This window comes from Oncorhynchus nerka, linkage group LG11, assembly GCF_034236695.1.
Source record: "Oncorhynchus nerka isolate Pitt River linkage group LG11, Oner_Uvic_2.0, whole genome shotgun sequence".
Classification (NCBI taxonomy): domain Eukaryota; kingdom Metazoa; phylum Chordata; class Actinopteri; order Salmoniformes; family Salmonidae; genus Oncorhynchus; species Oncorhynchus nerka.
The window spans coordinates 50359039-50386169 of NC_088406.1; the positions used below are offsets into that span (position 1 = coordinate 50359039).

The following is a 27131-nucleotide window of genomic DNA, read 5'->3' on the forward strand; positions in this document are numbered from 1 at the left end:
TTTACTTTTGATACTTAAGTATATATACAACCAAATACTTTTAGACTTTTACTCAAGTAGTATTTTACTGGGTGACTTTCATTTTTTTTTTACCTGAGTCATTTTCTATTAAGGTATCTTTACTTTTACTCAAGTATGAAAATTGGGTACTTGTTCCACCACTGCAACTACACATATATTTACTTCATCACAAAACTGAAGAGCAACGTCTTGCAAAGAATGTCAACAACTGTGCACACAACCGGCTCTGATCTGAACTGTTCTGAATGACGTGTCCATGTGCACGTGTAACTGACAGGCTCGTTCATGGACAGGAGAGGGCGAGCGAGCAGAGAGAGAGAGAGAGAGAGAGAGAGAAGGAGGGGGGGATAGAGAGAGATGCTGGGGGAATTACCAGCGGAGAGACACGGGTGGAGAAATGGAGCGTACTTTTTGGTGATTGAGGGGACCTACTCTGACTCTCGCAGGCAGAAGCGGTAGTTCTCTCCCAAGGACAAGCATATGTTTCCAAATTCCACCCTGGGTGGTGGACATATCTGGATATTAATTAGCTAAACATAAATGAAAATCGCCTGGAACGACAGCAAGGCAATCCCGGAAATAACAGACGTACCCTCAGCCGGTCACGTAGGCTGCGCTACTGGAGCTCTGCGTTCCAGATAGGTAAGTGTACAACCAGCTGACAGATAGTGGGCTATATTTTGCCCGGGTTACTAGTATTCTGCGCTTTATTGAATCGATTTCAAAGTCATAGCTAAACTCACTCAAATAATTCAATATAGGCTATTTGTATCTTGGGAGGAATACAAACACGTGTAGGCTATATTTCTAAGTTATAGGCTATGAATACCGGCTAAACACTAAGTAATACGAATGAATATCAAGGTGGAGTGGCATGTGTTCTTCAGAGTAGCTGCTCTCACAGTGTGCTTACCCCCTTCTTCGTGCCGTGGGGAATTATTCTTACAGATATCCGTATTATTACGTTTTAATGTGTTATTGCCTGAAATATTTCATAAAAATGAAGACGCTTTACACAACCCCTTTTTGTAAGCGACCCTTGCGTTGATATTTTCGAATTGAATTGGTGTAACAAATCAATTCCTATTTAACTACCCGAGCCACGATAGACCAATGTCTGAATGTAATATTATATAAGAATATTTAAAGCAATTTTGACATATTTAAAGTTTGCCAATAAAATGTAGGCCACGTTACAAAAGATATTAGGCCTACAATTAAATGTGTCTAGCAAGTTTCGGGTCCCTTACAGGTTTCTTAATTTAGGGAGTGTGAATAGCCTAGGCTTGGTTTGAGAATTAGGCTGCTTTGTGTTTAGCTGGGCTATTTCGTCCCAAGCCTGTGGGCGATACGATTAGCCTACTTATTGTGGACTAACGGTAATCACAGTCAAGTAATTATTGTATTATTTTGTTTCAGAAACATCATCTCAAGCTTCAGAATATCAGAAAACATTTCAATAGAAGACAAATGTGAAAATATTTCAAGAAAAACCACGAATGAAAGAAACTGAGGCATATTCGGAGCTATTCGGACTTTTTAATATGAAACTTTCCAACGCTGCGGCACCGCTCCTCTCTCGCAGACTCGGCAGTTGTACTACACACCCTCTCGCACAGTGGCTCTGGTAAAAAATGAGGCGAGGACGTGGGCTACGTGCACATCTAGCACTAGACGAGATGAAATGGAGAGCTTGGAACACACGGACCTTTTAAATCCAAGCTCTTCCCACGGACATCGCAGTTTTTCAGCCTCGCATGAGAGAGTGACAAACGGTGAACACATATTCGGAGCTGCCGAGCATCACCCTTTCCAGACCAACATGGGACTAAGTGGACTAAATAGATACTGCCCGGGCATGGCGCCTGTTGGGAGCGCCACGGCTGCGGAGTTACTGTCAGGTCTGGCTTCCAAAGCAAGCTCTTCCGGAATCATGGTTTTAAAGAAGCAGCCGAATGCTGGGCTGCCGTTCTATAACGGCGGGATCGTGTCTCCGTCCGCAACCATTGAGGGCAGCCACAGTGGGGTTTTGGCGCAAACTCCCAACGGTTGTCCTCTGCAAGTGGGGGGGGTGGGGGAGACACCGAATGGCCTTGCGCAACCCCTCGGCAACAGAGCACGCCTCCTGGAGAATGGGGACAGAGCACAACATGAGAAATGTGCTCTTCTAGTGAAGAGGGCCAATGGTGACCCGCAGGTCAAACCGCACCATCGGAAGCGGAGAGGCGGGGAGAACCGGGACATGGGTCTGGAGATGCCCAAAGGATGTGGCTTGTCAGCGGGGTCAGGTCTAGGATCTCTAGGTATGATGTTCTACGGACCAGGAGAGTCGATAACCCCGGACTGCAAACGGAGACTAGTGGCGGAGAGCGACGTTCACAAAGCAGAGCCCTCCAAACCAGGCAAGGTGGTTCCGCTCGCTGCTAATGGCGACAACAGCGTCAACAATAACCTTAGCAACCACAACCACGGCGCCACCCCTCACCCCCCTTTGCCCGCCCCTCACAGCAACAAGCTGCACCACAATGTACACAAGGTGACACAGCTGAGCACCGGGTCCGTTCCAGACCAGATGTCCCCAGTAGAGTCCAACAGCATCCCGTCTCTACGGTTACAGGCCGGGAGGGCTGGTCGGCGGAGCATATCGCCCAGAAGTACATCGTGCCTTGTATGAATTCCTACGGTATCTGTGTGAAGGACAGTTTCCTGGGGCCACGGCTGGGTGAGTCGGTGATGGGCGAGGTGGAGAGTCTGAATCGCAGCGGGAAGTTCCGCGGCGGTCAGCTGGTTAGCCAGAGGAGCATCCCTTCGCGGAGTATCCGTGGAGACCAGATCGCTTGGGTGGAGGGGCACGAGCCGGGGTGTGAGGGCATCGCCACGCTGATGGCACACATCGACGAGGCCGTGATGCACAGCGCTGCCAACGGGCAGCTGGGGGACTGTGTCATCAACGGGCGCACCAAGGTGAGAGAACGGGGAGGGCGACGGGAGGACCGAGGTGGTGGGTTTGGGGACAGGAAGAGGGGGACGGGGGGAGAAGCTGGGGAAGAGAAATGTAGAGAATTGTGGAAGGGAACAGTGTGAGCTGGGGACTCAATGTCATCAAATGCCATATCCTGCTGAGAGGAGGATGAGGGGTGAGGAGGAGGGGAGGCTGACTGAAATAGAAAGGATTAGTACCAAAATCATCGTTTATATAATTCTACTCTATAGATAGGGGGTGATTAGCTACGGAGTCCCATTTTGATGACATCATCTATTGTGATGTTGAGTGGTCACTGTCATCTCACTGATAAAGGGTGGGTATGTAATCCCATCTGTTCTGCTCCCTGTCTGATTCATTGTGATAGGGCCACACCCTCAGGTAAGTGGGTCCATAGCTGTCCTATATGCCCCTAACTTCTCCCATGCCACTGTGTATGCCAGTATGCCCCTATTGTCATGCCACTGTTTTATGCCAGTGTTTCACTAGATTCGAAGGCAACTCTTTCAATCTATACCCGTACACAAACAAGGTATTCTTGTGGCTTGGTTTGGTAAGAGTGTGTGTGTTTGGTTAGTTGGTGTCTGTTTGGATGGCTGTGTACAGTATGTTTGACTGTTTGCTCTCCTAGCCAATCGTAGCTATTTGTATGGCCATGTATGTATGCGCTTGTTTGGATTGTTTATGTGTACGTGCGTTTTGAGAATATGAATGTATGAAAGAGTGGTTGTTTTTGAACCTTCCTTAGCATAGCATTAAAACTTTGATTTTACAAGCTTAGACAATGGCCAGACATGACAAACAGGGTTGAACATTTGAATTGAACTCAGTGAATTCAGGACGTAAACAAACAAACAAAGAGAAAAATGACATTTTCAAATGAGTAGTTTCTCCTTTTAAGGTTTATTGAGAATTCACTAAAAATAAAACGCCCTTTTCAATTGTTGAATTGGAATTTCAGTTTACTTCCTGATTTGACTGACTTCAATTAGAATTGACTTCAATTAGAATTTAGTCCAACGTTGATGACCAAAGAGTGGTAGTTGATTTTGCCCCATCCCTACAAGCCATACAGAGCCTTGTTGGCTGCAGTGCTGGAAGCTGTCAGTGACCTTGCTCAGTGACGCAGGTCTGGATATTTGAGCCAGGTTATGTCACGGTCCTACATCGGTCTCACCCACTCTCACTGCATTCCCCCAGGTTTCCACCCCACCCTGAACCAGTTTCTCAGCCCACTCAGCCCTCTCCTAAAGCAGCGTTCAGACCTATCTAGTCCTTGGTTCAACTAAACTAGAGCATGGTTTGAGTCCTGCATAAGCCGCAATACATTATACTGAATATAACCCTATGTGTTGACTGTAAGTCGCTTTGATATAATCTCTTACATTGTGACTATGTTAAATTAACATATTATCTCAGTTGTTCACTACTGCACCTTGACCCCAGGGTCTGCCTCTTACCAGTGGTGTTAGCCATTGCAGAACTGTCTAGACTCTGTCATGCCACATTTAGTCTAAGGAGGTTGGAGAGGAATATTTAATAGGAATATTTATAGTAGCAGAAGTAGTGGTGGTGGGGATAGTAGTCATTCTAGAAGTAGTAGAGGGGGTAGTTGTAATAGTTGTTGTAGTCTTAATAGTAGTAGTAGCTGTAATGTACTGTAGGGTAGTAATAGTTGTTGTAGTCTTAATAGTAGTAGTAGCTGTAATGTACTGTAGGGTAGTAATAGTTGTTGTAGTCTTAATAGTAGTAGTAGCTGTAATGTACTGTAGGGTAGTAATAGTTGTTGTAGTCTTAATAGTGGTAGTAGCTGTAATGTACTGTAGGGTAGTAATAGTTGTGGTAGTTGTAGTCTTAATAGTAGTAGTAGCTGTAATGTACTGTAGGGTAGTAATAGTTGTGGTAGTTGTAGTCTTAATAGTAGTAGTAGCTGTAATGTACTGTAGGGTAGTAATAGTTGAGGTAGTTGTAGTCTTAATAGTGGTAGTAGCTGTAATGTACTGTAGGGTAGTAATAGTTGTTGTAGTCTTAATAGTGGTAGTAGCTGTAATGTACTTTAGGGTAGTAATAGTTGTGGTAGTTGTAGTCCTAATAGTGGTAGTAGCTGTAATGTACTGTAGGGTAGTAATAGTTGTGGTAGTTGTAGTCTTAATAGTGGTAGTAGCTGTAATGTACTGTAGGGTAGTAATAGTTGTGGTAGTTGTAGTCTTAATAATGGTAGTAGCTGTAATGTACTGTAGGGTAGTAATAGTTGAGGTAGTTGTAGTCTTAATAGTGGTAGTAGCTGTAATGTACTGTAGGGTAGTAATAGTTGTGGTAGTTGTAGTCTTAATAGTGGTAGTAGCTGTAATGTACTGTAGGGTAGTAATAGTTGTTGTAGTCTTAATAGTGGTAGTAGCTGTAATGTACTTTAGGGTAGTAATAGTTGAGGTAGTTGTAGACTCACTAGTGGTAGTAGTTAAGCAATTCCATGCTAAAGCAATTATGCTGAGACTAGAGGTCGACCGATTATGATTTTTCAACGCCGATACCGATTAATGGAGGACCAAAAAAGTCAATACCGATTAATCGGACACTTTTCTTAATTTAAAAAAATTTGTAATAATGACAATTACAACAATACTGAATTAACACTTATTTGAACATAATATAAAACATCAATAAAATCAATTTAGTCAAGTAAATAATGAAACATGTTCAATTTGGTTTAAATAATGTAAAAATAAAGTGTTGGAGAAGAAAGTAATATGTGCCATGTAAAAATGTGTGCCATGTAAAGAAGCTAACGTTTAAGTTCCTTGCTCAGAACATGAGAACATATGAAAGTCGGTGGTTCCTTTTAACATGCGACTTCAATATTCCAAGGTAAGAGGTTTTAGGTTGTCGTTAATATAGTATTTATAGGACTATTTCTCTCTATACCATTTGTATTTCATATACCTTTGACTATTGGATGTTCTTATGGGGACTATAGTATTGCCAGTGTAACAGTATAGCTTCCGTCCCCCTCCTCGCTCCTACCTGGGCTCGAACCAGGAACACATCGACAACAGCGACACTTGAAGCAGCGTTACCCATCACTCCACAAAAGCCGCGGCCCTTGCAGCGCAAGGGGAATAACTACTCCAAATCTAAAAGCGAGTGACGTTTGAAACAGTATTAGCGCACACCCAGCTAACTAGCTAGCCATTTCACATTGGTTACACCAGCCATTAGGCTGAAAGGCTTGAAGTCATGAACAGCGCTGTGCTTGCGAAGAGCTGCTGGCAAAACGCACGAAAGTGCTGTTTGAATGAATGATTACGGGCCTGCTGCTGCTCAGTCAGACTGCTCTATCAAATCAGACTTAATTATAACATAATAACACACAGAAATATAAGCATTTGGTCATTAATATGATCGAATCCGGAAACTATTTTTTCGAAAACAAAACGTTTATTTCAGTGAAATACCGAACCATTCGGTATTTTATCTAACGGGTGGCATCCCTAAGTCTAAATATTCTTGTTACATTGCACAATCTTCAATGTATGTCATAATTACGTAAAATTCTGGCAAATTAGTTCGTAATGAGCCAGGCAGCCCAAACTGTTGCATATACCCTGACTCTGCGTGCAATGAACGCAAGAGAAATGACACAATTTCACCTGGTTAATATTGCCTGCTAAACTGGATTAGTAGTTATAACTAGTGATTATGATTCATTGTTTTTTATAAGATAAGTTTAATGCTAGCTAGCAATTTACCTTGGCTTCTACTACATTCGCGTAACAGGCAGGCTACTCGTGGAGTGCAATGGTTAGAGCGTTGGACTAGTTAACTGTGTGGTGCAAAATTTGGACCCCTGAGCTGACAAGGTGAAAATCTGTCGTTTTGCCTGAACAAGGCAGTTAACCCACAGTTCCTAGGCAGTCATTGAAAATAAGAATGTGTTCTTAACTGACTTGCCTAGTTAAATAAAAGGTAGAAAAATATATATATATATTTTTAATAATCGGAAATCGGCGCCCAAAAATACCGATTTCCGATTGTTATGAAAACTTGAAATCAGCCCCAATTAATCGGCCATTCCGATTAATCGGTCGACCTCTAGCTGAGACTCACATTTTCCCTTTAAAATCCATACCAAACATAAACCATTGATTTCAAACTTTCCTTGGAAACATTTTCATGCAGAAAGTTTTACAAAAACGCATTACATGAAAAACTGTAGCCGATACAAAGTTTGGTAACCGAAAGAAAACTGGGATTTTACCGTAGCTCTGTTATCAAGCTTTGCATCAGCACAGTTTTTCCTGTAAATGTGTTTTTATTGATTTACTGTGTAAATTGTTAAAAAGTAGTCTTTGAGCTTTGAAATCAATGTTTTTTAGGGTAGTAGTAATAGTTGTAGCGTTAGAAGTAGTAGTAGCTGTACGGTAAGGTAGGGTAGTAGTAATAGTTATAGCGTTAGAAGTAGTAGTAGCTGTAAGGTAAGGTAGGGTAGTAGTAATAGTTGTAGCGTTAGAAGTAGTAGTAGCTGTAATGTAGGGTAGTAGTAATAGTTGTAGCGTTAGAAGTAGTAGTAGCTGTAATGTAGGGTAGTAGTAATAGTTGTAGCGTTAGAAGTAGTAGTAGCTGTAAGGTAAGGTAGGGTAGTAGTAATAGTTGTAGTGTTAGAAGTAGTAGTAGCTGTAAGGTAAGGTAGGGTAGTAGTAATAGTTGTAGCGTTAGAAGTAGTAGTAGCTGTAATGTAGGGTAGTAGTAATAGTTGTAGCGTTAGAAGTAGTAGTAGCTGTAAGGTAGGGTAGTAGTAATAGTTGTAGTGTTAGAAGTAGTAGTAGCTGTAAGGTAAGGTAGGGTAGTAGTAATAGTTGTAGCGTTAGAAGTAGAAGTAGTAGTAGCTCTAATGTAGGGTAGTAGTAATAGTTGTAGCGTTAGAAGTAGTAATAGCTGTAATGTAGGGTAGTAGTAATAGTTGTAGCGTTAGAAGTAGTAGTAGCTGTAAGTTAAGGTAGGGTAGTAGTAATAGTTGTAGCGTTAGAAGTAGTAGTAGCTGTAAGGTAAGGTAGGGTAGTAGTAATAGTTGTAGTGTTAGAAGTAGTAGTAGCTGTAAGGTAAGGTAGGGTAGTAGTAATAGTTGTAGCGTTAGAAGTAGTAATAGCTGTAATGTAGGGTAGTAGTAATAGTTGTAGCGTTAGAAGTAGTAGTAGCTGTAAGTTAAGGTAGGGTAGTAGTAATAGTTGTAGCGTTAGAAGTAGTAGTAGCTGTAATGTAGGGTAGTAGTAATAGTTGTAGCGTTAGAAGTAGTAGTAGCTGTAAGTTAAGGTAGGGTAGTAGTAGTGGTAGTTGTCGTAGTGGTACTGCAGTAGTTGTGGATTTAGGCTAGCGTGCGAGCAGGGTACCAGTTCCAAGGTTGACGGTGTGTGTGTGTGCAGTAGAGATGTGAGGGGTAGCAGCAGTACCAGTGTTCAGTGGGTAGGAGCTGTCAGAATACGTTTGGGATCTACACCTCACCTGGGCTGCAGTCAATACCACCCCTGTGTGTGTGTGTGTGTGTGTGTGTGTGTGTGTGTGTGTGTGTGTGTGTGTGTGTGTGTGTGTGTGTGTGTGTGTGTACACTACACAATCAAACCATAGCTGTGAGGTGACCCAGTCGGCGAAGTAAAGAGAGACACCTTCCTCCCACAGTGATGTACTTTGTGTAATACCCAGACACCATGTGTTTTAACAGAGACGTCACTCTCCCAGACATCAGCCCTTCGCTCCTCTGTCATGGAACTGACTATAATGCTTCTAGGTCAAATGTTATGCTTGCTCTGCTCCATAAGTGTGGCAGGCAGGCAGCTGATGGTAAATGGGTTAGTTAAATCTCAAGCCAATGTTGCTACCTATACTGTATGTTTCACACCCAACTCCTCTAATCTAGCCTTGGCATACTGTGCCATCTTGAATGGAAAGAATGTTGTGTGTTAAATAGTGTAGTTGAAGTTGATAGAACAGTAGGAATGAGTCATAGATCAATGAATCAATTAAGGGGGTGAGTGAGGCAAAGGTTAGACTGAGGAACAGAAAGGGAGGGAGGTGTGCTGCTAATTTACAAGGTGATTGTACCAGCAGTTCTATTCTCTCTAATTTACAGTTGAAGTCGGAAGTTTACATACACCTTAGCCAAATACATTTAACCTCGGCTTTACACAATTCCTGACATTTAATCCGAATAAAAATGTCAAATTTTTAGGTCAGTTAGGATCACCACTTTTATTTTAAGAATGTGAAATGTCAGAATAATAGTAGAGGATTATTTCTTTCAGCTTTTATTTCTTTCATCACATTCCCAGTGGGTCAGAAGTTTACATACACTCAATGAGTATTTGGTAGCATTGCCTTTAAATTGTTTAACTTGGGTCAAATGTTTCATTTAGCCTTCCACAAGCTTCCCACAACAAGTTGGGTGCATTTTGGCCCATTCCTCCTGACAGAACTGGTGTAACTGAGTCAGGCTTGTAGGCCTCCTTGCTCGCAGATGCTTTTTCAGTTCTGCCCACAAATGTTCTATAGGATTGAGGTCAGGGCTTTGTGATGGCCACTCCAATACATCGACTTTGTTGTCCTTAAGCCATTTTGCCACAACTTTGGAAGTATGCTTGGGGTCATTGTCCATTTGGAAGACCCATTTAACTTCCTGACTGAAGTCTTTAGACGTTGCTTCAATATATCCACATCATTTTCCTCCTCATGAGACCATCTATTTTGTGAAGTGCACCAGTCCCTCCTACAGCAAAGAACCCCCAGAACATGATGCTTCCACCTCGTGCTTCACGGTTGGCATGGTGTTCTTCGGCTTGCAAGCATCCCCCTTTTTCCTCCAAACATAACGATGGTCATTATGGCCAAAGAGTTCAATTTTTGTTTCATCAGACCAGAGGACATTTCTCCAAAAAGTATGATCTTTGTCCCAATGTGCAGTTGCAAACCGTAGTCTGGCTTTTGTATGTCGGTTTTGGAGCAGTGGCTTCTTCCTTGCTGAGCGGCCTTTCAAGTTATGTTGATATAGGACTCGTTTTACTGTGGATATAGTTACTTTTGTACCTGTTTCCTCCAGCATCTTCACAAGGTCCTTTGCTGTTGTTCTGGGATTGCTTTGCCCTTTTCGCACCAAAGTACGTTAATCTCTAGGAGAAAGAATGCATCTCCTTCCTGAGCGTTATGAGGGCTGTGTGGTCCCATGGTGTTTATACTTGCATACTATTGTTTGTACAGATGAATGTGGTACCTTCAGGCGTTTGGAAATTTCTCCCAAGGATGAACCAGACTTGTGGAGGTTTACAATTTTTTCTGAGGTCTTGGCTGATTTCTTTTGATTTTCCCATGATGTCAATTAGCCTATCAGAAGCTTCTAAAGCAATGACATAATTTTCTGGAATTTTCCAAGCTGTTTAAAGGCACAGTTATCTTAGTCTATATAAATTTCTGACCCCACAAAATTGTGATGCAGTGAATTATAGTCTTTAAACAATTATTGTGCATGACACAAGTCATTTTTCCAATGTAGACGCTGCGATGCTGGCCTTCTAGGCAGAGTTCCTCTGTCCAGTGTCTGTTCTTTTGCCCATCTTAATCTTTTATTTTTATTGGCCAGTCTGAGATGTTACTTTTTCTTTGCAACTCTGCCTAGAAGGCCAGCATCCCGGAGCTGCCTCTTTACTGTTGACGTTGAGACTGGTGTTTTGCGGGTACTATTTAATGAATCTGCCACTTGAGGACTTGTGAGGCGTCTGTTTCTCAAACGAGACAGACTAATGTACTTGTCCTCTTGCTCAGTTGTGCACCGGGGCCTCCCACTCCTTTTTCTATTCTGGTTAGGGCCAGTTTGCGCTGTTCTGTGAGATCTTGTGTACGAGATCTTCAGTTTCTTGGCAATTTCTCGCTTGGAATAGCCTTCATTTCTCAGAACAAGAATATACTGACGAGTTTCAGAAGAAAGGTCTTTGTTTCTGGACATTTTGAACCTGTAATCGAACCCACAAATGCTGATGCTCCAGATACTCAACTAGTCTAAAGAAGGACAGTTTTATTGCTTCTTTAATCAGAACAACAGTTTTCAGCTGTGCTAACATAATTGCAAAGGATTTTCTAATGATCAATTAGCCTTTTAAAATTATAAACTTGGATTAGCTAACACAATGTGCCATTGGAACACAGGAGTGATGGTTGCTGATAATGGGCCTCTGTACGCCTATGTAAATATTCCATTCAAAATCAGCCGTTTCCAGCTACAATACTCATTTACGACATTAACAATGTCTACACAGTATTTCCGATCAATTTGATGTTATTTCAATGGACCAAAAAAAATGGCTTTTCTTTCAAAAACAAGAATTTCTATGTGACCCTGAACTTTTGTACGGTAAAACGGTAAAATAAGGTGCAAAATGCAGAAATAGTTAGCCTATTTTAGGTTTGTGACAAAACAAGCAATTTATAGTGTGGAGCATCATTGTACCATCTAACCCACTGTGAAATATCTTTTCAATAATCCAAAATATTGTATTTTCAGCTGTTTGAAGCTGGTGCACAAAACCGAAAGTAAAAAAAAAAAAAAACTCAATTGGGGGGGGGGATCACGTGACCCTTGAACGAGATGGCCGCATGAACTAAGAGCTCCGCACAAGTAGTTTCCAATCCCTAATCTTACCTCCACTCCAAGTTCAAACTCATTTAGCTTTAGTAAGAAAAAGTCATGGCGGCTACAAAAGGCGACACTACAGGTGACATTTTTACCCGGACTCGAGTATTAGCGACGGAAAAAGCCTCCAAGAAGAAGCTAGCCTCAGAAAAAACTAGCGCCATTAGCCAGGAGCAAGAGAACCCGCTCCCCCACGAGGCACAACGAATGCCAACCTCGCACTCTGTCGAAGACATCCTTTCTGAGTTGAGATCCCAACGTACAGAACTAAACACTAAATTAGATGCCATTAACTCTCAGCTCAGTGCGATAGGGGGCAAGGTGACAATCCTGGAAAACGCTTTGCCTGACATCAACAACAAGATAACCATAAACGCGGGGCGCCTGGACGAGGCAGAGGGGCGAATCCTATCCATGGAAAACTTATTGACAGATGCCATGGAAACATTAGCATATGCTAAAAAGAAAATCGAGCATCTGGAAGAGAAAACAGAGGACCTGGAAAACAGGGGGCGAAGGAATAATTGTGTTCTATTCAATCTGGGCGAAAAAGAAGAGGGAAACATGCCACTGATCCGCTACCTGCAAGACAAACTTCCCGAGTGGCTCCACCTGTCCACCGACAGGCCCATAGAACTCGAGAGAGCTCACCGAGCACTGAGGCCCCCACCAGCAGCCAGACAACCACCGCGCCCAATCACCATACGTTTCCTGAGATTCACCGACAAGGAACGAGTCCTACAGGCGGCGAAAAACAACACCATCACAGTGGGAAACGCCAAACTCGCTTTACACCAGGACCTGTCAGCTGGAATACGCCGAAAGCGGCGAGAATTTGACGAAGTGAAGAAATACTCCATTGACTCAAATACCCAAACGAGCTCAGGATTCTTCACCAAGGAGCCTTGCGACACTTCAAAACTCCCGAAGAGGCAAAACATTTTTTGAAAGACAATCCTGACCAATGAGAAACAGACCAATGACTAAATGCGATTAATGCCATTACTAAAGGAGGTAAGACGACATATAGCCGATATCCAGAGACCCACCCCCTAAATGTCATTATAGCCGTCCAATTTATATTTATTTTCCTTTAACTGAGAGGGATGGGCTGTATAGCCTAACCTAGGCCTACTAATGTTTCAGCCTACTTTTATTTCCCTGTTTTTGTTGTTGCTATTATTACTTGGGGTTCCCTATGTCCCTTGGGGGAGGTATATGTAGGCTGGGCTATTGATTTTATTTTTCTCCCCTCTTTTACTGTGGTCTGGACGAGGGCAACTGTCATTTACTCAATGCGGGGTGGAGAGGATGAGGCATTTCTTTGGTGGGGAGAGGGAGACGTTGTGCGTTGCTAACTGTTCCCGGTTTTTGTTTTATTCGTAACACAGAATTGAGACTGAGCGGGGGGGTAATAGATCCAACGGGATGTGTCGAGTTGTTTGGGAACTCGGCTGGGGTGTTCAGAGATGATTATTTTATGTACACCATTTATTTTCCTTTTATGTGAACGCAGCTGTAATTACTATCCACTTTTACCCAGCGATGACTTGCACTAAAGTTCGATTACTGCTCGATGACGATGACTAGTACCTTAAATCTATTGACATGGAACTGCCATGGTCTAGGGCATGCAAAAAAAACGAAAAAAGATACTATGTGCTCTAAAGAAGGAAAAAGCAGACATCGCGCTATTACAAGAGACACACCTCTGTGATGCTGAACATGCCAAACTCCGCAGAGCTTGGGTGGGACAGGTGTATTTCTCATCTTTCAAATCAAACAGTAGAGGCACAGCCATACTTATCCATAAAAATGTTCCATTCATAATTGACAAAAACATATCTGATCCGGAGGGGAGATTTATTTTGATAACTGGGTCACTATATGGTCAACCAATTACTATATTAAATATATACGCCCCTAACACAGATACTCCTGCCTTCGTGTCAAAAATTATAACCCTGTTCAATGAGCATTGTGTCTCCTTTGGCGTGGTGGCCGGAGATTTTAATTGTACCCTTAAACCAACCCTAGACAAATCATCTCAAGTCCCCACCACAAATCCTAGATCTACAAAGATGTTGAACTCTCTTACTAAAGAGATGGGACTGATAGATATCTGGAGAGACTAATAGCTCATCTATGGACTATACATACTACTCTAATGTCCATAACACCTACTCCCGTATAGATTACATTTTTATCCCAAAGAGTTTCATAAATTCAGCCACTTGTACAATCGGACCCATAGCACTTTCAGATCACGCCTTTGTCCACCTCCGCTTTGACCTCTGCAAAAACATCCCGAGGTCAAAGAGCTGGAAATTCAACACCTCCATGCTATCAAATGACGTGTTCCATACATTGGTAACTACATGGATAGACAACTACACACAAGACAATAAAGATTCTCCTGTTTCTCCGGCCACAATGTGGGACGCTGCTAAAGCCACACTAAGAGGTCATCTAATTGCATATGCTTCCTCTAAGAAAAAAGCAATGGAAGCACACAGGCTAGATCTTGAGAGGGAGCTGCAATGCTGTGAAAAAATACATAAACAATCCCTAGACAGCACCTCCTGGAGTCATCTTAAAGCAGCCAAAGCCAAACTGAATTTGGACTACACTCGGGAGATAAAAAAAGTTTTCTTTACTAAACAGAAATACCATGAGTATAGCAATAGGCCCAGTAGATTGCTTGCTTACCAATTAAAAAAAGAGCAGTCAGAGCGTACAATCATGGCTATCCGAACAGCAGAGGACGAGGTCACATATGACCCAAAAAAGATCAATTTAACTTTTCATGATTTTTACTGCAAACTATATACCTCTGAGAGAAAACACACGGAGGCAGAACTCCACTCTTTCCTAGAGGGAATCTCGCTACCTAAACTATCAGAGACCGACCAAGAAGATCTCAACTCCCCCTTCACTCCTGAGGAGATCCTGGAGGCAATTACCTCCATGCCACCTAATAAGTCCCCAGGCCCAGATGGATTCCCCAGAGAGTTCTACAAAGCTTTTTGGCCCCAGCTCAGCCCTATCTTCATGCCAATGCTGGAGGACTTTTGCAAAAGAGTTCTCCCAGACTCAATGCACACAGCTCACATTACAGTGTTGCTAAAAAAGGACAAGGACCCCCTATCCTGCTCGTCCTTCCGGCCCATAAGCTTGTTGGAGTTCGGCTATAAAATAATTACCAAATTGCTCGCCAAAAGACTAAACACTCTTCTTCCCAAAATAATAAAAGCGGACCAAACTGGATTTATTAGAGACAGATACTCTTCTGATAACATTCGCTGTCTTTTTGATATTATTGATCAAGTAAACGCACAGAAGACCCCTGTCCTGCTGGCTTCACTGGATGCTGAGAAGGCGTTTGACAGGATGGAGTGGAGCTTTCTGTTTTCAGTCTTAGAAAAGTTCAATATGGGCCCAAATTTTATTAAATGGATCAAATCACTATACTCCCATCCAAATGCCATGGTGACTACTAATGGACTGAACTCTGACAGATTCCCTCTGGAACGGGGCACAAGACAAGGGTGCTCGCTGTCCCCGCTGCTCTACTTGTTGGGGGCGGAGCCTCTGGCAGAGCTGATAAGGAGCAATCCAAGTATTATGGGTGTTTCTGCAGGCGGCCTGCAGCACAAGATTTCGCTTGCGCGGATGATGTCTTGCTCTACATACCCAACCCTGAGAAATCCTCCCTCTCATTTTAGACACAATTGCTCAGTATGGCAAGTTTTCAGGTTATAAGATCAATTTTAACAAATCCACTGTCTGCCCTCTCAATATTACACTCACCAGCTCTATGAAGACACTTTGTCCTTTCCAATGGAAAACACAGGGGTTTCAATACCTCGGGATCTTCATAACACCAGATCTGAATAGCCTTTTTAAGGAAAATTATCTTCCACTCCTGGATCGAATCAAGAACGATCTCCAAACCTGGATCTCCCTCCCAATTAGCTTAGTAGGAAGAATTAATGTAATCCGTATGAACGTCCTCCCTAGACTGAACTACTTATTTCAGATGCTCCCATGCTATCTCCCAGTTTCCCTCTTCAAAACAACTAACCAAAGCATCACCAAATTTATATGGGGCAATAAAAAACCTAGGATCAAGTTTTCCACTCTATCGAAACCTGAATCTAAGGGTGGTCTTGCCCTTCCCTCCCTTCAATTGTACTACTGGTCTGCCCAAATCCGCAACATGCTAACATGGATCACAAACAGACAAGAGTCAACGTGGATTCAGATAGAAGCCCAATCCTGTGTTTCATTGCCCTTAAGCTCAATTATATTCATTAATAACTTTAGTGAAGTGGGCAACATAGCCAAAACCTTTGTGATTTACAGCACCCTACTAGCGTGGAGGGACTGTAAGAAATACCTGGGCATTTCCTCCCAAATATGTTCTCACTCGCCTATAGTAGGCAACCCAGACTTGCCAAAAGCCCTGAGGGATGCCAACTTTAACATTTGGCATACTCTAGGAATCAGGACCTTTTCAGACCTATTTCATCAGAAAACCACTACACTGAAATCCTTTCAAGAGCTCTGCAGTGAATTCGATGTGCCAAGATCCCATTTTTTAAACATATCTTCAAATTAGACATGTAATTTCCTCATTTACCTCCAAGAGGTTTAGAACTCAGTTGAATGAATTTAAAACCCTTCTTGTCACAGCACAATCCATTAAAGGCAAAATATCTTACATCTATAGACTCCTTTCTGAGAAAGGAAGCTCCTCCTTTACTCCTTTGAAAATAATCTGGGAAAAGGACCTTGGTCTGGCTTTCAGTGATGAGTTATGAGCGGAGGTTTGCGACAGGGTATACTGCTCCTCTACCAGTGTAAAAATGAAAGAATCTAATTACACATTTTTGTACAAATTGTATTATACTCCTTTGAGACTCCATAGAATGAAAACAGATATGTCTCCTAACTGTAAAAGATGTACCTCTGAAAGTGGATTCAGATTCTGGCAATCTGTACATACTGCTGCACAGAAAATACTAGAGGTACAGTTTGATATGACCCCGTGTATCTATCTTCTTAATGCCCAGCAGGACTTTGTTCTTGATCCTGACAGAGAAAATTTGCTTATGACTATTACATACTTTGCTAAGAAATGTATTCTTCTATTGTGGGCCTCTAATATCCCTCCTACATTTAAAATGTGGATTGACCAGATTGTTGACTTTCTTCCTCTTGAAAAGCTCACTTATGACCTCCACAAGAGACAGCCCAAGTTTGATAGACTCTGGTCTCCACTATTCAACTATATTTCAAACTGGACAGAGTGAACGGGGTGACTAGGGAAATGCGCAGATACATGTTGTGTAAGGTACTGTAAAACCTAAAAATGAATTATTGGCCCGTCGTCTCAGCGAATGCTTGAAATAGCTGATAAGAACCTTGATAGTGCTGCTGCAAGTGGTATATGTTTTTTTTGTGTGTTTTTATTTTAATTTAGTTTTTGAGTACGTGTGTGTGTGTGTGTATATATGTGTGTATGTATGTACGTATGTATGTATGTAGGTATATATATATATGCACCAAGGAAAACAAATAGATTAAGAAAAATAAATGCTTTTATTTGACTTTATCATTCATTTTAATTGTATTTTAATTTTTTCAAATGTATTATTATTTTTTGACCTTTTCTTTTTTTTAAGCCTGTCACATCTGTGAATGTGGAATGTGTTTTGTTGGTTGATTGAAAAACAAGAAAACTTCATAAAACTTTAAATTGAAAAAAAAAACTAAATTTAAAACTAAATAAAAAAGCTTAATTAAGCTTAAGGGAAGCATAGAAATAGCGCACATAGAACATATCTACTGCTTCTTAGACCTGCTTTCAGTGAGAATGACAGATCTATAACTCACATTTCAATGTGAATTTAGTCGGGTCTCCCAAACAGTTACATATTGTTGCTTTTAATACTTTTTATTTATTGGTTTTTAAATCCCAACAGAATCACAAAATATACATTTACCCCCTTTCCCCAATCTGAAACTTGCTTTCCTTTTCCTATGTCGATCTGTACGAAGCTCCAATCTGTATTAGCCTACTGTCTTTATGGTTCAGTAAGTACCATGTCCCCCGCTTTGGTTTCTCTCTATATTTGTATATTCTTTCCCTTGTCCTTCTATCGCATTGTTCCCTCTCCCCCCCTTCTCTCGTTCTGTCCTCTCTCCCGCGTCTTATCAGCCCCTCTCTAGCTTGTCTGCCAACTATTTCCCCTCCGTTTCCTTGGTAACGGGGCCATACAGAGCATAGCACTGCAGTGTGTGTGTGAGAGAGAGAAAGAGTGTGTGTGTGTGTGTGTGTGTGTGTGTGCCCAGACTAATGCCACCAATAGCACCAGCTAGAGCTCAACCCAATGCGCACTCGGCAAACACACACCAGCTCGAGCTGCATCCAAGCACAACGCAGCAGCGCCGGTATATCACCAGAAAAGAGGCTGAGAGAAAGAGCGGCAGAGAGAGGGATGGATAGAGCGGGGGGGGAGAGAGAGAGTAGTAGATGAAGAGAAGGAAGAGGGAGATATGTTAGGTAGGGAGCGACGGAGGTGCTTATCGAAGGTGTGAGATGAGAGGAGGTATAGAGGGGTAGACGGAGCGCGATGCGGCAGCCGTATCGTGATGAGTGTCTGGTGCAGCGTGCCCTCAGGTGCCCCTCCCAGAGAGCCAGCCGCGCTGCTGCACACAGGATCAGCCAGGGTGATGCTAGCAACTAGCATTTTGTCTTGCGCACACACGGTGCAGTACCAAGCTAGCTGCTAAGACAAAGAGATATCTAAGACCAAATGATGAGAGCTTCATATAGGCTTAAAGGTACATAGGGGATCACACTGCTCTCACTTTCTGTCCTTACCCATTCCGTTTACAGAAGGCTGAAGGATAATGTAACCATTGCACTTGAATGCAAAAATAGTTTTAAAGAGTATTTATTTTTCTCTGGGTGGCCTCTTAGGAGATTTTAGTGCTTGTTGTTTCTCCAGGGAGAATAGGCTTTGGATGGGCCTGGTTCGTGTGATCTCATCTTGTTTTGGAGAATTGCACAGCAGGGGTTGATGACTCATACTGACTCTGAAGGCAGTCCGGGAATCTGGTTTGGTGTCCTATGCTAAACATTAACCCACCCACCTTTTTTCAAGTGATTTTCACATACAGAGAGCACTGGCCAAATGCATTTCATCTTGGGTTTGACATGGTGTGTCACTGTTTGTCTCTGTGTTAGTGTGTGAATGCCTGTGCGTTTTAGATTGTGTTTGTTTGCGTGCGATCTCAAGATATCGCTGACAGTAAGCCGGCTTGGTTGGGTGTGTTTGATGCAGGTTCACTGGTGGTTAGTGTGATGTTCTGATGTACAGGGCAGGGGAGACAGTGTAGGAACATTTTAAATAGAGAGTGTACATAGTGTAAATGACTGCTTTGCCATGTTACCGGGGGAAGCGCTCACACACACACACCCTCAAGCCTGTGGTTAGTGTGACTCACGCAAGATGGGGGGGGGGGGGGGGGGTACATCACCCGGCATGACTCAAGGCTGATCAGTATCATATATAAGTATAAGTATACACTCAGCCGCAGTGGAGGGAAAGTGGATTTTAGTATTGAAACTGTGAGAAGATGGATGTAAGATTAGAGAGGTGAGGAGAAAGATGGAAATATAATGAGATTTTAATGGATGAATATACAATCGTTTCTGTCACTAGAAATAAACCTGTAACTGTGCACTCCTATTTTCCTCCAAGAATTCAGACAGGCATGGTGCATTACATCATCAACTCGTGTCAGCTCAGCTGGTTATTCAGGCCCGAGATGGACGGCTTACAGTAGGTCCACAGAGAGCCATAGAACCCAGTGAGGCTCCGTCGGTCCTTAGCTCAGCTTTACTGACTCATCAGGAAACACACAGGCCAGCTGAGCACACAGAGTTCGCCTCAGTCTAACACGCGTCACATTTATCACGCGTCTGATCGACTCAGAATTTGCCAGCACCGCTCACCTCAGCCCAGTCCAGTATAACTCACACAGGCACACTTTCAGCTAAGCTCAGCCTGGCAAATCCCCAGCCCATCCCAGCCCAGAATACACCAACCTATCCCAGTGCTAGCTAGTTAGCGTAGCACTACCCTGACGCCCTCCCCTCTCTCCTGTCTGTCTGTGTGTCTGTCTCGCCAGCATCAGGCCCTGTATTTGTTCAGCCCTGCCCCCCTCCTGCCTCTGTCCTCCATGCCTCTTATCTGCTGGCAGTATGCTATGCCTGCGTGCTCAGCCATTTATTTTCCTTTCCAGGAACAGCCTGTTCTTTCTCTCTCTCTCTCTCTGGCCTTCATCTTGGCAGGCAGGCATGCGGGCTGAGACAGGAGGCAACGCTATTAGGGCATTAATGCTGGTGCCAGTGGTGCCCATTAGATTGGCAAGGAAGCGCAGAGAGATTGAAGAAGGCTGATATGATCGCGACATGTCGGGTCACGCTTGTCGTCACGCTGTTTGACTGACTCGGGGGGGACTGGGAGCATATGGAGAGGCAAGCGACTGGGATGCCGTTGTTGGGGGACGGCGTTTGTGACATTCGTATGCCGGTTTGACTGACTCTCACCGATCTGGTTGACTACTGGCTTAGAACTGAACAAGCTCTGGTTTGGACTGTCTCATGTCTATGTGAGCGCTGGTGTACAATAACTTTGTTTTCAGCTGTGTGTGTGTGTGTGTGTGTGTGTCCTCCAGGCCAGGGCTGTGCTCTGGCACAGTACATGTTAATGGTTGTTAAGTAGGGTCATCAAGACTGCGACAGTTGCACATGCTCTCAGGCCAAGAAAGACGACTTGTAAAAGACTACACGCTAATACATACAGTGGGGTCAGTGCAAGCATCAAACATCTATTGGCTCGATGTCTACCTCTATAGTGCTTTTTCCCTTTTTCTTCCGTTGCCATTTTTGTAAGGTTAAAGAGTGAGGTCAGAGGACGCGAGGTTAAAGGATGTGACTATTAGCGACTAAAACGTTCTCGAAGCCCGCTGGAAGCGCTTGACAACGTAGAAATGTTTACCAGCATTTCTCTGTGCCCCTGACACTGATTGCTTAGCAACAGAGCAGAGTGAATGGAGACGGTGGGAGTTTTCATCTCAATCCAGGATCAGATCGCTACGCAAGTGCCTTGGAAAGGCCATTTCTTTCCCAGAATGCAACACCACCACCCATGGTGCTGATGACGTCGCATTTCCCAGAAGCAGCATGGCCCACTATGGGATCTGACCCTGGCGTGAACACCGTTGACTAACTGTAAGCCTCGACCCCTCTCACCCCCCCACCCCCCCCACACACACACACACCCATCTGTCAAAACACAATACATAAGATTTGAGCAGCCAGCCCTGTTCTGAGTGTTCTTACTGTACTGATTAGACTGTATATGTTCACTTGCCAAATCCTTAATCAAGTCTTACTTACAGCTCATGTCCTGTGTGTTATACACAACAATGTTATCAGTTGAATTATGTAGCCACGTTCAACAGTCCCAGTACAGTAAATCACTGTATTACGGTCATGTGTCGGTCCTCTGACTCCTGGAGGGCCTTCAGATGAGCTCTGGCCTGTCTCTGGTGTGTGTATGTGTGTGTGTGTACGTGCGTGCATGCGTGCAGGACTTGTTGGAGGGTAGAGATCAGCGGGCTGGGGCTGGAGTCAGAGGTTAATGAACTCCCACAGCATGTGAGCGTTGTGCGGTAATGAGGCGAGACAATGGCGGGCCGGCAGGCTGGCCAGAGAGTCACACAGACCGAAGGGGGGGACACTTGTACTTTGGCCTGTATCACTCTTCCATAATGAGACTGAGCCAGATTTCATGGTTTGACTACAGATGGGCTTATTTGCGTGTCATTTTGGTTTCCTGTGACTGTCGGATCGGATTATTGAGGTGTGTGTTTGACACAGCTGCTCTTCACCGGTCAGTATGCAAAAAGGCTGACCGACACTGTGATGGATTGTGTGGGTTTGAAAGTGAAGGATTTTGTCGTCACTTTCTATTGAAGCTTCTGGGCTTGCCACGTCAAGGGGTGACACTGAATGATACTATGTTCTCTCCCTGCTCGCTCCTCGTTGTTTGCTGATAACTGAGCCAATACTTGTGTAACCGAGCCTAGCTGGAGTGAAAGAGGAACGCAGTCCCCCCGCTCTTCACCAGTGTTTACTCCTCCCCCTGGTACTCGGTGATGGGCTGGGAGAGGGGAAGAGAGAGAAGGGATCTATGGAGGGACGGAGGAGAGGAGAGGGACGGTTAAGACCGAGAGAAAAGAAGATATCGTTATTAAGAGAAGAAGGGAAGACTAGGTGAGAGGTCGGAGAGAAAAGACGGTTGAAGAGTGAGACAAGAGAGGAAGAGAGGAAGTTGAGAGTAAAACGAAGGGAGAAAAGGTTGTTGTTTTAGAGCCGGTGAGGGGATGAGGTGTACTGTACTCTCCAGGGTCTGATGAGTTCTGACCTGTATCGTGATAAAGTATCAGTGCCCGGTCGGAACACCACGTCACTGGGACCCTGAGGGCTCAGATTCCTACACACACACACAACACACACACACACAACCCCAACCTGACCCAAATAACCTCCCCAGCAGAGATACAAAGGCTAGGAGACCGTAACGTAAATAAATGTTTATGCTCTTCTCTGTGGATATTCTGACTTTAAGCATGAGGATAGCGTGCTATTCACCTGCTATTCGTTTTGGGCGGAAATGGAATAAATGTAGACATGTATCTACAGATTCGCCGTATTCTGACCTTGGTGTGTTTCTGTAGAGCTGACTAAGACTTGCGGCCAGTTCTACGGACACTAGTCCTGGACTAAAAAGTAAGTTCAATTGAGAATCTTTTGAAAATGCTTTTTAGTCCAAGACTAGTGTTAATCTGTGTCCTTAGAACCGGCGCAGGGGCGGCAGGTAGCCTAGCGGTTAGAGCGTTGGGCCAGTAACCGGAAGGTTGCTAGATCCAATCACTGAGCTGACAAGGTAAAAATATGTCGTTCTGCCCCTGAACACGACAGTTAACACTGTTCCTAGGCCGTCATTGTAAATAAGAATGTGTTCTTAACTGACTTGCCTAGTTAAATAAAGGTAAACAATTCATTAAAATCTGTGTCTGGGAAACCACCCCTTGGTGTTCTAGAGGTGTTGGATCGGAGCCTTTTTGTTACGTATTATTATTAGGATTAGTATTGAACAAGGTCGTTCACCATGTGTGGTATTGGATTTGGACATGACGTGCTAATATGGCTACGTTTACACAGGCAGCCCAATTCTGATCTTTTCCCCCGCTATAATGAGTCTTTTCGCCAATCACATCAGATCTTTTTCAGAGCTGATCTGATTGGTCAAAAGACCAATTAGTGAAGAAGAAAACAAAAAAAGATCAGAATTGGGCTGCCTGTGTAAACGCAGCCTATGTGATACGTGGCGTTAGTGTCAGTGAGCTTTTCACATAGTTGCGTGCAGCGGAGGAATGTGTACTCCCAGGCCCATTCAGACACACACATCCCTAGAGAAGCACATGGACACGATGTGCTTTAACACAGCCTTGCCTAGCAGGGGGAAATGCCAGCCAGGGGCCATTGTTACTCTACTAATACTCTAAGGACTGTTTCCAGTCCAGTACAGATGAGGTTGGAACATTAGCTGAGTCGTTACATGCTCACTGTCCTGTCCTCCACAGGACCAGCTAGTCTTGTGAAGACGATGGCCCATTTCTCTCTCCGCATTAAAGTTTTTAGAACAGTCAGGGTTTATAGTAATGTGTGACCCGTAATGTAGAATTGTAGCCGGCCGACACAGCAGTGTTTTAGTCACAGAGAAATCACTGGGACGCTGACTGTCTCTATACAGAACCACGGGACTGTGACTGAGTACAGTAGCCTATATGGTTCCCCATGGAGTGGAATTTCATCCCTACGAACAACCAGTGAAGGGGTTAAGTAACCGTACACACAGCAGAGCCTTACCACTGCCACTGCTCACCTCCTAAAGCCTCTTACCTGATTGGTGGGTAAAGGGTTCCGCCCACTGATGATATGGTACAGGCTCAATGGAATGGGGGTGGCAACATGGCTGCCATACCCGGCCATCATGGCTTAAAGGTACAGCGTTTAGTTTCACAGCGCAGTGCGTGCTTCACACCCAGTCTAGTGTCTTAAAGGGGAACTGTGCCTAACGTCTTAAAGGGGAAATGCACCTTCTGATTTGGCCTAGTTTTTTAGCTTGCTCCTCAAGAAATGCTGGCGGCCATGACAGAAGCCAAACGTGAGTTGGCTTATGGTGGGGTTTGATGTGGGTGTGTCCTTAGGTGTTTCTTGGGTGTGTCCTTGCCCCCACCAACACATAGAGTACCACAGTATGAGTCATAATACCCATAAAACCTAGCGATCAAACAGGGAAATGGTTCCAATACTTCTTTCCACCGTACATTTTTTTTGCCATAGGAGATTTTATAAACACTTAAAAATAAGGGCTGTGTTTTGTGTAGGCTTACCCTGGCATGACCATTTGATAATCATGTAAATCTCTCTCGGACAAGTTGACTTTTATCAGTATATTCGGCTCTATTTACTCTCAGATTCGAAAATGCTAATTAGCATCAAAATAGACATGCAAAACTACAAATCCCTGCAAGCTCCTGCATGTCATCTCTAGCTGACTATTCTGTTCCCCACTCAATCACAACAAACACTTCTCCTGCAGGTTGAGTTCAATAACTACAGGCAGATGTATGGTGAGATAGATATGCTAAACGGTGTTTTGATAACTTTCAAATGTGGTAACAGTTCCATGTAGAACGGTGGTCAACAACTCTTTTCTGAGTCAAGATCCCTTTCATTAGTCAACAAGCAAGCCGAGATCTACCGCTCAGATCTCTTTTAAATGTCACATTAACCTAATAAAAACAGTTCTGTAGGAATGAGGTTTGCGCAGTACATTATCACAGCATATTAACTATATGCCTGCTAATATTGTTCTTCTCAGACCATATTATATTTCAAAACTCGAGTTTTGATAATAAAATGTATCACTCCCCAAAAATAGAAAATAAAAGATGTCTAAGTTTCCGACTTGAAATTCCGTGTTGGATGAAACGCACTGAATTCGGGAAGTAGGAGATTTCCGAGTTCCCAGTTGTTTTGAACACAGCATTGGTCTCAGCGGAGGGAGAGAGCAGCAGAGGGGTCCGTCTTTCACGGTCCCTGCTCTCACCTTCCTTTCCCCCGGAGAGATTGACCAGAAAGAGGGGGCACCGTCTTCCACCTGATGGCGAAACTCGAGTCGCACCTCATCTGCCTCATGCACAAATTCATGTTGTTTCTGTGACCCCAAAGTGAAATATTCCTTGCTACTAAAATAGACACGAAGAGCTGCTAATAATAATAATAATAATAACGCAGGGCTATCGATACACTTGACTACTCATTTCATTGCCGCTGCAGTGGAAGTAGGGAGAAGCACGTGGTATGTTTTGTAATAGTGTTGAATAAAAACTTAGCACATGAACTCACTCATAAAAACAGCAGCTCTTTGCTGTATTCTTTGACAGTCTCTCGTATCAAACTTTGCTGGGGTCGTGGAAGCTGTTGGCACGGTGATTTGGGCTATCCGATTGGCCAGCGCAGTAGGCACACTCGATTTAGCCACAGATAACACGGTCCGTCGAGAAATGGTTCCAAATGGAAACACTTTGCCTACCCGGTTCACAGGGCTTCTGAATCAAGTGCGTCTACGGATAATAGCGCACCACAAATACAAAAAAAAAGGAACGGAAGCCTTTGTTGTTGGCTTTTCTACAGAAATGTTTGGTGATCGACTAGGAATGCCTTGAAGATCGACCAGTCGATCGCCCGGTTTGTGACCACTGATGGAGAATAAACAACCCTTTACATAATACCATAGAAGCAGTGTCATCTTTCATTGTCATGCCCAGCTGATACAGACACTGTGCCTATCTGCATTTTGTCTGGTGGTAAATGGAGCTACCATGGCAAACATGTCAGAGTGGTCATACCTTCCTTTGTGGTGTCCCATATACAACAGGAGTTCCCTGACCCTGGTGGAGAATATACAGGATGTCTTCCTCCCCATATCGACTGACACTAATTTAAAAAAGACAATACGTAAAAATTGTCTAGTGCCAGGTCTCTGTCCGTTCAGAGACATCATTATCAAGCCCATCTGTCAGTCTGGACTTCATCGCGTCATCTTGTTTCCATGTGCTGGCTCCATACATGTTTCTATGAACACTGTTCAGTTAGGCCTTACGATGGCATGTCCTTTCCATTTGAGTCAAGGGAGACTGGCAACAATAGAGGAGGTGTCCGAAGGTTACCGGTGTCACATTACACACTTTTATTCTTGTCTGACAAGCTGTGAAAGTGCCAAGTGAACAGTGAATAAAATGATTTTTGGAGGTTGCTAAACCATTGCAATCACATTGCTGGACATGTTATGATACCCACCTTTGCTCCTTCTGGTAGGTCCCAGCATCCATCCATGACCAGGGGATCACTCGGGAACCCAGCTGTGCACTTTGTCTAACAGAAAAACAGGGTCAACGATTGTCATCATCCCTCATTTATAAACATTCTGGAAGCTAATTCTAAGCTTTACATTTGTAGACTGACTGGGTCCAGATTGGATTAGATTCAGACCGGGGACGCCGTTACACTATGCAACCAACTGTGACATGTTTTATAGTGGTCCTGGGTTGGTTTAAGTTTGTTGCTGCCAGTTAGTACACAGTTGAGATGAGTTAGCTAGTTAGTACCAACATAGCTGCATCCAAAATGAATTTGTGCCCTAGACATGGCTTGTACTTCAGAGGCTAATGTGACTGTTAAATCTAAATTACACTAATTTAGAGTGGCATGGAAATAGAATGGCATTGCTTAAGTCGGTAAATAAGTGGGAAACAATGTTGCCATAAGATGTCATTATGTTGCCATTACTGTTAGCAAAGTTTGTCAAAAATAGCTAGTTAGCAATGCTAATGTTAGCTAGCTAATATACGGTGGTCGCCTAAATCTTAGTTAGCTGGCTACACTTATACTGCATCTAAAGTCAATCTGGCAACATCACAATCATGATGATCGTGATGGTGATGTTATCGTGTTTCATAGGCAAAACCTACCTCAATACAACTCGGATAACGTTAGCTAGCTAGCTAGTTAGGTAGCTACCTAGCTAATGTCAGCTATGCTGGTGATAATCATAATATTTGACCTTTTATTTAACTAGGCAAGTAAGTTAAGAACAAATTTGTGTTTACAATGATGGCCTACACCAGCCAAACCCGGACGACGCTGGGCCAATTGTGCGCCGCCCTATGGGACTCCCAATCACGGCCGGTTGTGATACAGCCTGGATAGTGATAATGATTATCAAAATATACATAACCAGCAGTCTG

The 27131-nt window shown here is 43.5% G+C and overlaps 1 pseudogene; it reads left to right on the forward strand.

Annotated features, from left to right (window-relative positions):
- Window positions 1-358: 358 nt before the first annotated feature.
- Window positions 359-27131, forward strand: part of LOC115137073 (uncharacterized) — a 38783-nt pseudogene continuing 12010 nt past the window's right edge.